General features: G+C 41.2%; 1 pseudogene; it reads left to right on the forward strand.

Moving 5' to 3' along the window:
* The first annotated feature begins 650 nt into the window (after positions 1-650).
* Positions 651-14,389, forward strand: LOC146636806 (uncharacterized; annotated as a pseudogene).
* The last annotated feature ends 788 nt before the right edge of the window (positions 14,390-15,177 follow it).

Genomic DNA, 15,177 nt, shown 5'->3' on the forward strand with positions numbered 1-15,177 from the left:
TTGAGGTTTTTGAAGCAAATCTGAGTATATGCTAAATATTTGACTTTGTTATTCTGTATTTAAAATTATCTTTTCCTGCTCTGACATATGTAATCTTATATGTATCTATATGTATTTTTTAAACGTTTTAATGGAACATTCATTCTATATCTGTCATGATCTGCAGAGTTAAACTTCGGTCAGTGTTAAGTTAAAATGACCTCAGTGATGTGGATTTAAAATTGTCTTTCTGTCCATAGAATGTCAATCAACAGATCTTGAAATTATGTTAGTGATGTATTATTGCCTTCATTTTTAATGTGTTGGGAGAATTTAATTAATTAATTCAGACAAACTGTGTGGCCAAAGACTCATTAGTGTTTCCACATTTGTCTGATCCAGTCCACTGAGATGGGTCTGAATATAGGCTTGGTTGAACCCCAAAAGAGACTGCTCAAAGCTTCCTGATGAGAGTTTTAGATCTAAAGCAGAACGTCTTATTTGCTTCCCAAGAATCAGAGTCAGGACTCAAATACGACCCAGCTTTTGTCCAGCGTATGTGTTTGCACACCATACTCACAGGCTTCCAGAGTGACAGTGTCAGGATAGATATGCAGCCACTCCTGTTAGACTCTAAGACACCTGATGAACTCCTGTTAGAGAGGTTAAATATGGCTTGTGCCAATGAGGCAGAAAGGAAAAACAAGAAGAGATGTTTAGCATCACAGACTGCTACAAGTGTGAGTGCAGTGCAGTCAGATGATGTGTCACCGGCTAAGAACCCTGTAAAAGAAGTTAAAGCTAAGATACCACCCGAGCTTTTAACTGAGTTAGCGGAGCTTAAGACAGGTGTAGCCTCCCTGAAAGGTCTCAGTGCAGAGATAGCTCAGATTAAAGAGACTCTACAGCAGCCGGTGCCTGGTCCTCAGTCATATGCCCCACCACCAGTTATGCAGTATGATAGGGACCAGCAGTATTATAGCTTCCAGGGCCCCCGTCAAAGACCACCACCCCCTCAGTATCCTGTACAGCACTACACAGGTAGTCCAGCCTGCTGTGAGAGGAGGTGCCACATCTGCCAGCAGAATGGAGTCAACAAGCGCTGCACCCACTGCTACCTCTGTGGGAGTAGAGAACACTTTCAGGCTGGTTGTAGAAGCAGAGGTATGAGACCATATAAAGAGAAACATTTAAACCAGCAATGGTTACCACCGAGGGACGAGTGTTAACCATGCCCATCATCCACAAGTCCCAACATTGCTCCAACTATAAACAAGAAAAGTCAGGCATGAGACAGTGTTCAGCATGTAAAAACGCACTTTATTGTTCAAGAACATGCCAGAAACAACACTGGAGACAACATAAGAGACAATGCACTGGCTTAAAGACCAAGAAAGAAAATGAGACTGTCCAGGTACCACTGTCGCCAGCTCAGGAAGGGCAGAGCAGACCCGGCCCCACTTTACATTCACGGGAGCTGTGTGGAGAGGGTACACTCCATGAGGTTTCTGGGCGTGCAGATATCTGATGACCTCTCCTGGACTGCAAATACTACGGCGGTGGTTAAAAAGGCCCAGCAGCGTCTCCACTTTCTGAGAGTGCTCAGGAGGAACAACCTGGAGGAGAGGCTGCTGGTGACATTTTACAGAGCCACCATAGAGAGCATCCTAACGTACGGCATAACAACATGGTATGCAGGGTGCTCAGCTGCGGACAGGAAAGTACTGCAGAGGGTCATCAACACAGCCCAGAAGATCACTGGCTGCTCTCTGCCCAGCCTGGAGGTCACTGCAAACTCTCGGTACCTCAGCAGAGCTGGCAATATCATCAAGGACCACTCTCACCCCAGCAACCAACTGTTTGAACTATTACTGTCAGGCCGACGGTACAGGTCACATAAAACCAGGACAAACAGATTCAGGGATAGCTTCTTTCCCAGAGCCATCACCGTAGTAAATAAGCACAAAAACAATTGAACCTATTCCATACCGTCACTGTCATTATATTATGCTGCTATTCATACTGTCATTATATTAATGATGCTATCCTGTATATATTGTACATACTATTGTTTGAGTACTTACGATTGTTTTTTTGTACTTTTTATATTTTACATTTATATTTATTATTGAAACTTGCACCAAGGGAGTGGCACTCCAATTTCGTTGTACTCTGTACAATGACAATAAAGGCTATTCTATTCTATTCTATTCATGTAAATTCCCCTCACAAAGTCACATCTCTGGTGGGCAGGCAATGTCTGGTTGAGTGTCTCCTGGACGGCCACAGGCTTCAAGCTCTATGGGACTCAGCCTCACAGGTATCAATCATCGATGAGAAGTGGAAAAAGTACTATCTGCCACACACAGAGCTGAGAGATGTAGCAGATATTATGGATACATCTGAACTCACCCTGACCGCAGCAAATGGGACCAACATGCCATATCTTGGGTGGGTTGAGACAACCTTCCAACTTGTTTCCGGAACTGAACAAACTGAGAAATTGACCATCCCCATGTTGGTAATGAAAGGTTTTCAGCTCACATGCCCTATTATAGGCTACAATGTAATTGAATACATTGTGAATAAGACTGACCAAAACTGTACAGCACAGTGAGAAAAGCATTTCCCAGCCTCAAAAGACACAAGGTGAAAGCTTTTATACAGGCTGTTCAGGCTGTTAGTGCAGATGCAGTTGACGAGTACAAAGTGATGACAAAGAAAGACTGTATTACTGTACCTAAAAAAAGCCACATGCATGTTGAGGGTCGTATAGCAGCAGGGCCATTTAAACAAGACATGGTCATGATATTTGACCCAGACTTAAGTAAGTAAGTAAGTAAACTTTATTTATTAAGCGCTTTTCGCAGACAGGCAATCACAAAGTGCTGTACACAAATATTAAAATATTAAAATAAACAATAAAATCAGTAGACATTATATACAATGTAAAAGATCAAATGTAAATAATGTAAAAAAAATAAAATAAAATATGTAGATCAACAAAAGGCTTGTTTGAACAGAAGAGTTTTTAACTGTTTTTTAAAAGAATCCACAGAGTCAAGCAAACGTAATTGTAGTGGTAAACTGTTCCACAGCCTTGGTGCAACAGACTGAAAGGCTCTGTCCCCTTTTGTCTTCAATCGTGTACGGGGAACAACTAAGAGACTCTGAGTCTGTGAGCGGAGATGACGAGCAGCAGTGTATTTTAAAAGAAGCTTGGATAAGTAATCTGGAGCCTGGCCATTTAGTGCTCTGTATGTTAAAACAAGAATTTTAAAGCGAATTCTAAACTCTATTGGGAGCCAATGTAGAGAATATAAGATGGGAGTGATGTGAACACGCTTGGTAGAGCGAGTTAGTAATCTGGCTGCTGCGTTTTGTATTGTCTGGAGGCGAGAGAGAGATGATTTATCCAAGCTTGTAAACAGGGAATTACAGTAATCTAAGTGTGATGACACAAATGCATGAATGAGTTTTTCCAGTTCAGCTGAGGAAACCATATGTCGCAGTTTAGATATGTTTCTTAAATGATAGAAACAGGAACGAGACAAAGATTTTACATGAGAGTCAAGGCCCAGAGAAGAGTCAAATATTACTCCAAGATTTCGAATATTTGACTTGACAGATGGACAGAAAGAGGCAAGAACCTGACTGATTTTAGAATGTAGCTCAGGAGGAGCTATGATCATGGTCTCGGTCTTGTTAGTATTTAGAACAAGGTAGTTGCTTGAAAGCCAATCAGAAACCTGGGTTAAGCACTGGACTAGGGTGGACAGCCTATCCAGCTGATGAGGCTTAAAGGACATATGGAGCTGAATGTCATCAGCATAAAAATGATAAGACAGGTTGCTAAAAGATTGAATGATACTAGCTAAAGGAAGCATATAAAAAGAAAATAGTAATGGACCTAAAACTGAGCCCTGTGGGACACCACAGGACACCACCTTGTGCCACGGCCGCTCTACCAAGAGATGAAAAGTTACCTGCATGATTTAATAGCACAAGGCTGGGTCAGAAAATCAGACTCGTCATACTCCTCACCAGTTGTTTGTGTTAGAAAAAAAGATGGTACTTTAAGACTGTGCATAGACTACAGAGACCTGAATCGGAAAACCCATCCTGATCGCCAGCCCAACCCAAGTGTCCAGGACATTATGGACAGTTTGGGTGGAAACTCCTGGTTTTCGCTTTTAGATCAGGGGAAAGCGTACCACCAGGGGTTCATGTCAGAAGAAAGTCGTCCACTCACTGCTTTTGTGACGCCCTGGGGATTATATGAGTGGATTTGCATCCCCTTTGGACTTATGAATGCCCCTGCAGCATTTCAGCGCTGTATGGAAGAGTGCCTGGATGGGCTTCGCGACAACATCTGCATCCCCTATCTGGATGACACATTAGTTTACAGCAAAACGTTCAAAGATCACTTGGAGGACGTGAGAAAAGTGCTCCAGAGATTGAGAGGCTTTGATATAAAGCTTAAGCCAAGTAAGTGCGACATGTTTAAGTCTGAGGTGCGCTATTTGGGCAGAATAGTGTCTGCAGAAGGCAGTAAAGTGGATCCTGCAGACTTTGAAGCAGTCAAAGCACTCAAAGGTATAAAACCACAAAATGTTGGTCAGCTCAGAAAAATGTTAGGCCTTCTCTCCTACTACAGACAATACATAAAAGACTTCTCAGTTGTTTGTATGAACTGTTAAAAGCTGACAAAACCCCAGAGAACTCAGACACCACAAAAGGGCCAAGGGCAAGACCAAAGAGAGCCAGTCAAGTTGTGCCCTCCTCAAAACAAATCGTGTGGACTGACCAGCATCAACGTGCGCTTGAGGAACTACTAGACTGTTTGCTCCACCCACCAGTGCTGGGGTTCCCAGATTTCACACAGCCGTTCATCGTACACACAGACGCCTCACACAAAGGTCTAGGCGCAGTGTTGTACCAGAGACAAGATGGTAAGCTGCGAGTTATTGCTTATGGCTCCCGTACTCTAACAGCGGCTGAAAAAAAACTACCACTTCCATGCAGGAAAACTAGAATTTTTAGCATTGAAGTGTTCTATCACTGACAAATTGAGAGACTATTTGTACTATGCCCCAACATTTACTGTCTACAGCGATAACAACCCGCTAACGTACATTCTGTCAACAGCCAAACTGAATGCCACCACATCAAGATGGGTTGCTGAGCTCGCTGATTTTCACTTCACCATTATGGTAAATGGCCTGTATTTATATAGCGCTTTACTAGTCCCTAAGGACCCCAAAGCGCTTTACATATCCAGTCATCCACCCATTCACGCACACATTCACACACTGGTGATGGTAAGCTACATTGTAGCCACAGCCACCCTGGGGCGCACTGACAGAGGCGAGGCTGCCGGACACTGGCACCACCGGGCCCTCTGACCACCACCAGTAGGCAACGGGTGAAGTGTCTTGCCCAAGGACACAACGACCGAGACTGTCCAAGCTGGGGCTCGAACCGGCAACCTTCCGATTACAAGGCGAACTCCCAACTCTTGAGCCACGATCGCCCCATTAAGTACAAACCAGGGAAGGAAAACAGTGATGCAGATGCTTTATCAAGAATGCCACTTGATGTAGAAACCTTAATGAGAGACTGCTCTGAGGAAGTGCCACCGGACACTATTGCAGCTGCTATCCAGGCCATTGAGGTACAGAAAGACACACCTGCCGCATGGACACTCTCAGCTGCAGCAATGTCAGTCACAGCAGAAGGTGAGCCAGCAGAAGCAACATTCACACCCATTCCAAAAGAACAGCTTAATGAAGCGCAAAAGTCTGATCCTGTTATAAGCCCTGTATTACAGTGTAAACAGACAGATTCAAAACCACTGCCCAAAGAGCTAAGAACATTTGACCCTAAGACAAACTGCTTGTTCAGAGAGTGGGGCAAGTTAAGACTAGATAACAATGGCACCTTGTACAGACTCACTTCTGCCCGGAAACAGCTAGTCCTACCAGATCAGTTCAAAAAGACTGTACTTGAAGAGCTGCACAATAATATCGGCCATCAAGGTGTTGATCGCACAGTGTCTTTGATACGTGAACGCTTCTTTTGGCCACACATGCAGGCAGACATCGAGCATAAAAGAAACCCAAAAAATGCCAAGAAGCTGTTGTATTATTAACTGCAATAGCTGGTCGCATGACAGCCATGGAAAGCCGACGGGTAAAGAGATCGTTTTTTTTTTTTATCGGATTACGTAGTTGAAGAGAAATTTTTTAAGCCATGTTTCCGAAGTAAGAGCCGACGGATGGTCTGGATATACCAAATATAACGTCCCAGAACACTCCAGCTCACATGTTAGTCTGCTCCAAGCATTCCCACAGAGTTTTGTAGTAGTTAATACGTCATTTTTCTTAACATAATTGGTGATATAGGTTACAAGTCTGGCGCTGAACAGAAATGGTCGCGCTATGCTCCTTTATTTATTGTGCATAAATAGTAAATTGTCCTGACACAATATTGCGTTTCGCTTCTGTTATTACCATGGTACACTGACAAAAACATATACTTTTATTCACAGGATAAAACTGTTGTTTTGTATCACTAATTCCCCAGTGCGATTACAGCATACAATATTATTGTCATTGCTACATTTCTGTAATGCTACCAGAAATTATTTCCACTACTAATTAATTACCGTTGAGCTCAAAGGTCCTATTAATAAACGGTTAACGAATGTGTATTTATGACAACGATTTGTGAGACTGGTAAACTTACCTTTGTTCGTACGATGGTCTTTCGTTCTACACGGTGCATTTCAAGGTCCTGCACCCATCCGTCGGTAAACTGTACCTGGGCTTGTTGCAGTGACCTGAAGTTACTAAACTTCATGAGTGTGTGCACTCACTCCAAGAACCGTATGATTATAAATATGAGCGTGGTGAAAGTTGGGCAGCACGCTAACGTCTTTTGTCCCTCTGTGTGCTCGTAAGGGTCTGACCCTTTCACTCCTTTGATTTTTCCTCGTATCTTTTCTTTGTCTTTTCGTCGAGTCTGTCTTTGTACGGACCAGCATTGTTCTCCTTTTGTTTTGTACATTCCTTTTTTGTGCGGCAAAGAAAAAACAAGAAGGTATTGGAACCGGAGAATGAACGTTTTGCGGTGCTGCAAACGCTTGCATTTAATGCGGTACTTGGATTGTTTTGCCACGAGTTCCCGGCATGCAATGCGCGAAAATCACGTGATTGCTAAATAGGGGGGAGGGTGCATCCGGCCTCCTCGGCTGTAATTGGTCCAGCCCAGAGTCGATCATGACCAATTGGCCAATCCAACACCTTTCATTATATATACCCTTCCTAAAAAAAAAAAAAAAAAAAAAATCCATCGGCCCATAAAAACAAAAAATCGCCAGCGGCCCACCGGGCAATTGCCCGGTATGCCCGATGGCCAGTCCAGCTATGGCTGGTGTGTATAGACTTTCTCCATCTTGAAAAATGCAAAGGCGGTTATGAATATATTCTAGTGATAACTGACCACTTCACACGTTTTGCCCAAGCCTATGCCACCACCTCAAAGTCAGGCAAAACTGCTGCAAACCTGATATTCAATGACTATGCCCTAAAGTTTGGCTTCCCCTGTCGCATTCACCATGACCAAGAAGGTGAATTTGAAAATCAGCTATTCAGTCAGCTCAAGAAACTTTGTGGCATGGCCGGTTCTAGGACAACACCCTATCACCCAATGGGGAACGGTCAAGTTGAACGTATGAACAGGACATTGTTGCAAATGCTTAGAACGCTAACTGAAACACAAAAGTCAAACTGAAAGGAATCTATCAACAAGTTAATGTATGCATATAATTGCACACGTTGCGAAGTCACTGGCTACTCCCCATTTTACCTACTGTTTGGACGGTCACCCAGGCTACCAGTAGATATGCTCTTTGGACTGTACTCAGAAACAGATTTTAGTGACCACAGAGACTATGTTGAAAAATGGAGAAAGGGCATGGAACAAGCATACTCTATAGCAAAATGAGAATGCAAAGAAAGCTGCTGAAAAGGGCAAAAGACACTACGACACAAAAGTAAGGAGTTCTGTGTTACAACCTGGCGAGAGAGTTCTGGTCAAAAACCTGACACCTAGAGGAGGCCCAGGGAAACTGAGAGACTATTGGGAGGACACTGTTCACACAGTAGTCAGAAAAATGGGGCCTGACCTCCCCATCTTTGAGGTAAGACCGGAGAGAGGCAGAGGGCACTCTAGAGTGCTTCACAGAAACTTGCTTATGTCATGTGACCACTTACCTTTTGAAAAAGTGCCTGAAAAAGATAATCGTACAAGACATGAACAGAAAAAGACTGATAAACCTGTCGCTGTTGTGCCAGACTCTGATGATGAGGGCAGTGTTGATGAATACCGCTGTCATTACGCACCACCTCAACCTGTGTCCCAGCCATCAGAACAAGAACTTCTCACAGCAACGTCTCAGCCTGCAGCTTCAGCCCCTACTCTTGCACCAACACCAACACAGCGAGAGAGACACCCGCCAAGACGGATGACGTATGACCAACTGGGCACCCCATCTTGCTACAGTGTTCAGCCAGCACTGCAACTGCTTCCTGTGTACCTGGGCCTGGTTCCATGGTTTCCAGCTGTGCAGTCATACTGCCCTGTATGGACTCCAGCAAATGTAAGTTGACACTTTTTCACTGATGACTTGAGAACTGTACTTACAGACTGTCATCAAGAAAAAGACATGAACTTTTCCCCATCTGTGGATTATAACCATAGACAATAGACTTTGTGAAGACTCACATATGGACTGGTTATAGACTTTGTCTTCAATCACCAGTGATGGACTGTGGTGAAACAGATCTTAAACCTACAGAATTGAGGACATTGGTTCACCCTACTGTTGATGTCCTGACTACAAGAGAATATAGACTGAAAAGCATCTTGTTGGTATAATGTCGGGACGACATTTTTTGAGTGGGGGAGAGTGTGACAGGTTGAAGGACTACTGCGTATAAAACTGTTCAGTTAATACTAATTCATATCAGTTGATATAAGGATGAAAATAATGTAAATATGGTAAGAAAATGGTTAAGAGTTTATTATTTTTCATGTTATATTAATGGCTTTCATGTTACTTAAGAGAACTACAATCTATACATCAGTGATCGGCTAAGCCTTTTCTGGGATTGATTAGTAGTGTCTCTATTCCCCACTAGGGGGCTTTCGCGCGTTCTCCTCACTGCAATAAACTACTGCATGAGAGACGCAAGTCATAATCACTCTCATGATTCTTTTCAGAATCAGAATCAGAATCAGAATACTTTATTGATCCCTGGGGGAAATTATTTTTTGTTACAGTGCTCCATTTTAAACCAACATTAAGACAAGACAGACAATACGCTAACTAAGAATAGTACAATATATACATATACATACATACATACATACATACATAAGTCACTTATAAATAAATAGTTGGAAAAGAAACATGTGTAGTTGTAGCAGCAAACAGTGTGTTAAGTGGATGCGTTGTACAGGGAGATGGCCACAGGCAGGAAAGATTTCCTGTGTCGTTCAGTGGTGCTTTTCGGTAATCTCAGTCTCTCACTGAACGAGCTCCTGTGACTGACCAGCATGTCATGGAGTGGATGGGAGGTGTTATCCAACATTGTCTTTATCTTGGACAGCATCCGCCTCTCCGACACCACCTTGAGGGAGTCCAGCTCCATCCCCACAACATTGCTGGCCTTACGGATTAGTTTATTAAGTCTGTTGGCATCTGCGACCCTCAGCCTGCTCCCCCAGCATTTTCCCCCTGTTTTCAGGTAAAAAGTGTTTAAAAGTTGATATATTTCCAATGTGTACACTGTTAACATATTTAAGAGGTAATCCTTCATTGTTTTGTAAGCGTTAGAAGCATTACATTACAGTTTTGTGCACATATACGTGGCGGTTTTGAGCTGTGTTTTGTACTGTGTAATGGCCATTAAGATAACTGCAGGAGCTAAAAATGCTGCGATTGTCAGCCATTTTGTCAGGAAACCTGCTCAAGTATATGTATAGTAAGCACTTCAGTATTTCGGTTTATTATTTAGTGTTTTTCTTCCACCGTGTGACATTTAGCAGTACAGAATGTGAAACATTTCTGCTCATTTTTGCTGCAATAAACTACTCCATGAGAGACGCAAGTCATAATCACTCTCGTGATTCTTTTCCCCCTGTTTTCAGGGGTGTAACAATTCTGATGGTTTTCTACAGCAGGAAATGTCACTAAAAATGTCCATGTGTCAGTTCTCTGTTCCTCTGCTGCTTTCCAATCAAGACACGAAACAGTGCACACTCATGCTGTGGGCCATGAGAGACATTGTTAAAAAGTACAGACCTCAGTCTCTGTCAGAATCCAAGGGCTTCATTGAAGACAGAATCGTTCTCTCTGAACTTCCAATGATCTCTTTTGTCAGACTGGGTGAGTGCTCCTTGTCCAAGTCAGAGATTCTCAATAAACTTCTGAGCAATTCTCAGCAGTACCATGACACCTTTGTTCATCGCAACATGGAGTGTGGTGACAGTCCAAGAAGAATATCCAACGGACTGACTGAAATTACTTGGTATCTTCCTTGTGGAAACACAAACATTGATATTTTCAGTCAGCCAGTGGCTGTAGCTAACCTTCGTGGGGACATTGCTTCATTTGAAACACAATACTCCTTTCTGTGCCAGACATCTGCAGCAGTTTTTGTGTTCTTTGACCATTTGGACTCTGAGTGCAGTCTACTTACTAACCAACACCACAAGGCACAGATCTTCTTGGTAGGTAACTATGAGAGCCAGAGCTTCAGTTTAGATACTTTAGAAACAGTAGCAACAATGTTGGGCTTGACTAACAACAACATCATTATTAAGACAAAACAAAAAAATGCTGCCAATTTTGTCAAAGGCTTGAGGAAAACAATCAGTGATGTAGTTGAGATGCAAACAGAGCAGATGGCAGAAATTGCCCATGAACTGGGAATCCTGGTTGATGAAGACTCTCCAGAGTTCCAGATATCAAGGAAAAATGCAGAAGCCATCACTGCTGAAATTCAAGATATCCATATATTCAAAGAAGATCAGCTTCAACGGCAAGGTGAAATATGGAAAGAACTGACCTGCTTAGAGAAGGAAGAATTTCGGCTTAAAAAAGTTGGCTCCAAAAATATAGAAGATTACAAAAGTGAACTTCAGCTGCAGAAAGAAAAACTGAGGAAAAGGCAGAACTCTTATGACAAGTCCACAGCTATGACATGTTTCATCAATGCAATATCAAGCCCAGGAACAGAGAGGTTTTATTTCCTGAAATGGATGCGAATGAACTTGGATAACCTGTCTTGTATAAAACTGTCGGAACTTCGGGAGAAATATAAAGAAAAATGCAAGAACTCTGAGAACAAAGAGGAGATCAAGGAAATTGACAGACAAATTTCCAACAGCTCACTGGGGACTGAACACTTCTTCCGTGAAATGGGTCAGATCTATGAAACCTCACTGTCCCTTCCACAAACAGATCCAGCACGTCAGCAGTTGCAGCATCTGCCCAAACTGTGTGCAGAGTTGTTGCTTGATGGATTTCCTCTTGAGCTTGTAGATGGAGATGCATCCAACATCCCTCTAAGATGGGTGAGTGATGTTCTCTCTCAGCTCAGTGACTTGGTTTCTCCAAACAGAAAGATACGTGTAGTCACAGTTCTTGGAGTTCAAAGCACAGGAAAGTCCACTCTCCTTAACACCATGTTTGGAGTGCAGCTTGCAGTCAGCAGTGGTCGATGTACTCGAGGTGCCTTTATGCTGCTCATCAAAATCAGTGAAGACATGAAAAAGGTCCTAAACTGTGACTTCATGGTGATCATTGACACTGAGGGCTTAAAGTCACCAGAACTTGCACAACTGAACAACAGCTATGAGCACGACAATGAGCTTGCTACACTTGTTGTGGGGCTGAGTGATGTCACCATTGTTAATATTGCAATGGAGAATTCAACTGAAATGAAGGACATCTTACAAATAGTTGTGCATGCTTTTCTCAGGATGAAGGAGGTGGGCAAAAAGCCTAAATGTGTGTTTGTTCACCAGAATGTGTCCGATGTTTCAGCCCATGAGAAGAACTCACAAGACAGGAAACTGCTCCTGGAACAGTTAAATGAGATGACCCAGGCAGCAGCCAAAATGGAAAAGATTTTCAACATTCAAGATTACATAATGGCTGCACAAAAACTGGCTGACAGCATCATTGATGCTTTCACTCAATTTGTGAGAGAAAAAGTGAGAAGGAAAAAGATGTACTGTGACACGTAGGAGATCCTACACATCACTGATGAGAACCTTGAGAAAAATCAAGACGTCAAGGCAGACCGTGAGTTTGAAGTTCTTCTAAAAAAGCATGTCTGTGGAATTGCTGCCAGAGAGTTTACAAAAGCGCATAAAGAAAATGATCCCTACATATGTTTGATTAAAAACAAGGACAGGTTTTGTGATGACTTCAAACATGTGGTTAATAAAGAAGACCAATGTCAAAAGAAAGCAGAAGAATTCACCAACCAGTGCTTGAAGCCTGCTGTTGAAGACTTTATCAATCAGTCCCTGGGTCCTAAAATCATTGATGAAATGCAGACATGTGAGCAGTTCAGCACACGAATGTCCTTCCAGTGTTCAATTTTACTGGATCTGCTTTTGAAGGAGGATTTTAAAAACTACTAGAAATATATTTTCTCAGGATTATGTAAAGACATACTCAACCAAATAGTGGAAACTCAACCAAAACTGTGTCAACAACATCTGAAGATATTCACAAAGAACTTGGTGATAAACTGATCATTGCGCTTGGTGCTTTCATGTTTTTGAACAATGCTGACAAGAACAGTTTGCTGACTGGCTCATAGTGTCTGTGAATTAGATGGAAAAAGATCTGAGAAAAGAGTTTCAAACATTGAACTTTGAAATGAAACTACAGCATCTCCATGTGCAGCCTGAAAATGAGTTTTTCAACAAACTGGTTGGTTGTGGCAAACAGTGTCCATTCTGCAAAGTTCCATGTGATGGAGGAGGAAAAGTCCTTACTAAGCACTCTGCTTCAGTGCATAGGCCAGAGGGTCTGGGTAAATACACTTGGCATGTAACAAAGAAACTTGTCACTGACATATGCTCTTCTCTCATGATCAGTAACGGCCGTTTTAGATGCAGTGCTACAAAAAGCACCCTTACAAGTGTTACAAAGAAATTTATCCAGACTGGAAAATCCCTCCAGATTCAGACTACTGGAAATATGTAATGGCAAAGTAAAACAAAGACTTTGCCAGAGAATATAAGGCAGAACCTGCTGATATTCCTGAAACTTGGAATGTCATCACAAAAGAGCAGGCAGAAAAAAGCCTCAAAAAAACATCAAGTAACAACTTATATTCCTCCTCATCTAGAACACATTCCAGATATCATGTCATATCATTTAGTTTCAGTTTTTGTCATATAGAAGAAAAACTAATATTTCATAGACAAACTTAAATACATTTCTCATGCACTTTAATGACTATCATTTAAAATAAGCTTTAAAAGTGCAGTTATTCAGGTTTATTTTATGTGTGTTTGCTTTTACTCAAGAATTTTTTAGTTACTGATTTAAGTAATTATAATAAAATTGAAGAAAATATATAAGGCTATTCACAAGCTTATTGACAGATGTACATGAGCTTATTTTTGCTTTGTCAGATAATAATTATGTTTGTTATAGATGACTGATTTATTTGTTATTTGTTATTTGTTTTATTAGGACAGTTAATTAAAAAGAAGTCCATACAAATTGTCTGTTGCTGAGGGATCTGATGGCAAGTATTTACATCTTTAGCATTTTAAACAATCATATATCGGTTATAAGTATGTGACTTTCTTACTCAGTATTTAGAATTTACTTTTCTTTCACTTGCATATGTGATCTTACATATTTTCCCTTTTTAAATTTTTTACAGGATCATTTTATATCTGTATGGTCCACAGAGTTACATTTTCTCTTATGTTAAATCACTGAATTGTAACCTTGGTTACCTCAAGGTACCTTTTTATAATTTTCCCATAGATTTTGCCATTTTCATTTTGTAATTTATTTATAAATTCCATGCATTCTGCTGGCCCATACTGCAAATAAAATCCTCTTCTGTGCTCATGTACTGAATCTTTGGCTAAATAATCAGCTCCTTTATTGCCTTCAAATCCTGCATGTGATGGAACCCATATATTCTGATTTCTTTCTCTTGCTTGCATAAGTTAACTTTGGAATGCACATCAGCCATGATGTGCAATTAACCAGCAGACTGGCCACACATTGAAGTTCACAACTGCTCACATATGTTTTGAAATTCCTTGCTGATCCCACATATTTCCAGTGTTGGCTAAATAGGGTTTAAATTTGAATAATTTCATTCTGTCCTTTTATTTGTATTAAGTACTTCAGTTTAAGTTTATTTATTTATTTTTTTTCTTTTTCTTTTCTTTTCTTTTTTCTTTTCTTTTCTTTTTTTTGCAATTTCACCCATATCTAGTAAAAGGGACTGGCCCTTACAGAATTTTTAATTGGGGTGATAAAAAATGCTACTTGTAGACCTTTAGACTGAAAGCTCTACAAGCTTCTTGAAGGGGCAGCTGATCCATATGCCATACAACCATTGTGAATGATAGATTTTATCTTTATGTTGGCTCTATATATCATTAACAATAACTCTGTATTGGTACCCCCATTCAGATCCTTCCAATAGTAGGGTGTGTGATTTCCTTGGAAATGAAAGTGAAACTACACCCTAACCTTACTGAGATAAAACAATGACAATTTGCAGTAGTTTTGGTTTTGTTTTCATGCAAGCTTATTAATCATGCACTGTTCCTAGGGAAAAAAAGTTAAAGTAACTATCCTCAGAGATGATTGCTCCAAATGCACAGAAAAAACATAACATATGTTAGCTTAATTGGTTAAAATTCATTTACCACTTTAGGGAGTAGTTCATGCAAGACCCAACAAGTCAAAATTAATGGTCAAAGCCATCATCATGAGATTCAAAGCCAGATTTAAAAATGGTATGCACCAGCGCAAAAACCCAGCTCAGAAATGAATGCAGCCAATGAAAGAGTGTGAGGCGGGGAGTTTTGTCTTAACAAAAATAATAAAGTGTAAACGCAGGTTTTACATGTGTT

The sequence above is a fragment of the Diplotaxodon limnothrissa genome, linkage group LG3 (genome assembly GCF_057381915.1).
Source record: "Diplotaxodon limnothrissa isolate DT_005_m linkage group LG3, D_limnothrissa_male_GT1.1, whole genome shotgun sequence".
In the NCBI taxonomy this organism is placed as follows: Eukaryota; Metazoa; Chordata; class Actinopteri; order Cichliformes; family Cichlidae; genus Diplotaxodon; species Diplotaxodon limnothrissa.